This window comes from Salmo trutta, unplaced genomic scaffold (genome assembly GCF_901001165.1).
Source record: "Salmo trutta unplaced genomic scaffold, fSalTru1.1, whole genome shotgun sequence".
In the NCBI taxonomy this organism is placed as follows: Eukaryota; Metazoa; Chordata; class Actinopteri; order Salmoniformes; family Salmonidae; genus Salmo; species Salmo trutta.
The window spans coordinates 12501-14817 of record NW_021822746.1 but is presented as its reverse complement, the minus strand read 5'-3'; positions in this window follow the sequence as shown (position 1 = coordinate 14817).

Here is a 2317-nt window from a genome sequence, read left to right as displayed (position 1 = left end):
TTAAAATAACATCAAATTGATCAGAAATAGAGTGTAGACATGGTTAATGTTGTAAATGACTATTGTAGCTGGAAATGGCTGATTTTTAATGGAATATCTACATAGGCGTACAGAGGCCCATTATCAGCAACCATCACTCCTGTGTTCCAATGGCACGTTGTGTTAGCTAATCCAAGTTTATCATTTTAAAAGGCTAATTGATCATTAGAAAACCCTTTTGCAATTATGTTAGCACAGCTGAAAACTGTTGTTCTGATTAAAGAAGCAATAAAACTGGCCTTTAGACTAGTTGACTATCTGGAGCATCAGCATTTGTGGGTTCGATTACAGGCTCAAAATGGCCAGAAATAAAGAACTTTCTTCTGAAACTCATCAGTCTGTTCTTGTTCTGAGAAATTAAGGCTATTCCATGTGAGAAATTGCCAAGAAACTGAAGATCTCGTAGAACGTTGTGTACTACTCCCTTCACAGAACAGCGCAAACTGGCTCTAACCAGAATAGAAAGAGGAGTGGGAGGCCCCGGTGCACAAATGAGCAAGAGGACAAGTACATTAGAGTGTCTAGTTTGAGAAACAGACCCCTCACAAGTCCTCAACTGGCAGCTTCATTAAATAGCACCAGCAAAACACCAGTCTCAACGTGAGGATGCTGGCCTTCTAGGCAGAGTTGCAAAGAAAAAGCCATATCTCAGACTGGCCAATAAAAATAAAAGATTAAGATGGGCAAAAGAACACAGACACTGGACAGAGAACTCTGCCTAGAAGGCTCTTCACTGTTGACGTTGAGACTGGTGTTTTGCAGTAGGGATGCTTCAATTAAGTAATTGTTGTGATTCAACGAGTGGAGACTCATTTTCATGCAATTTTTTTCATTTAAAAATACTGCATAAAATCTAATTTTATTGGTCATATACATATTTAACAGATGTTATTGCAGGTGTAGCGAAATGATTAAAGATCTCTTGGACAAAAACGTGAATTAATGACCGATTTCTTGAGTTAGATTCATTCGGACTATTTTGAGGAAGTGTATACTGGCTACGGCGTCTCAAAATGGACAAACAGTACTATTGCTGCTTTTCAAGCGATGGTCTTCTAAGGGAGTATGAGAGAAACTCATCTAGAAATCAAGCGATCGTAGTTGGATGGTCAGAGGATGAATGGTGAGAATTGTACACTGTGTACAGCACAGCCTGGGGGTCGGACGTGACCTCTCTCTCTCTCATATGACATGCCTTCTGTCTTGTGACAATAGCTTCTCTGTGTGGGGCCTCCGCTTGCAGTCGCCCTATTCTCTTTCTCTCTCTGTTTTTATTTCTCTGTCACTCTGTCTGTTCTCTCAGTCCCCCTAGACTCCTCCTGAGGTATGCCCCCACACACAGACACACCCATCATACCTGTTCATTGACTCGTTTAAAGTAGGCTGGTATATGGTATTACCGGAAGTGCAGACCAGGGACACTCTTTGTGTTTTTGCACAAAACAATTTAGGCGGGGGTGCCCAAACCCCAAAATGTAATAAATATACAGTATCAGTCGACGGTTTGGACACACCTAAGTATTCCAGTGTTTTTCTTTATTTTGACTATTTTCTACATTGTAGAATAATAGTGAAGACGTCAAAACTATGAAATAACACATGGAATCATGTAGTAACCAAATCCAAATATATTTTATATTTGAGATTATTCAAAGTATCCACCCTTTGCACACACTTGGTATTCTCTCAACCAGCTTCATGAGGCAGTCACCTGGAATGCATTTCAATTAACAGGTGTGCCTTGTTAAAAGTACATTTGTGGAATTTCTTTCCTTAATGTGTTTGAGCCAATCAGTTGTGTTGTGACAAGGTAGAGGTGGTATATAGAAGATAGCCCTATTTGGTAACAGACCAAGTCCATATTATGGCAAGAACAGCTCAAATAAGCAAAGAGAAACGACAGTCCATCATTACTTTAAGACATGAAGGTCAGTCAATACGAAACATTTCAAGAACTTTGAACGTTTTTTCAAGTGCAGTCACAAAAACCATCAAGCACTCTGATGAAGCTGGCTCTCATGAAGACCGTCACAGGAAAGGGAGACTGAGTTACCTCTGCTGCGGAGGATAAGTTCATTAGAGCTACCAGTCTCAGAAATTGCAGCCCAAATAAATACTTCACAGAGTTTAAGTAACAGACACATCTCAACATCAACTGTTCAGAGGAGACTGCCGTGTCTTTGTGAGACACCGAGTAGGTGAATGCATGTGTGTTTCCCACCGTGAAGCATGGAGGAGGAGGTGTGATGGTGTAGGGGTGCTTTCCTGGTGACACTGT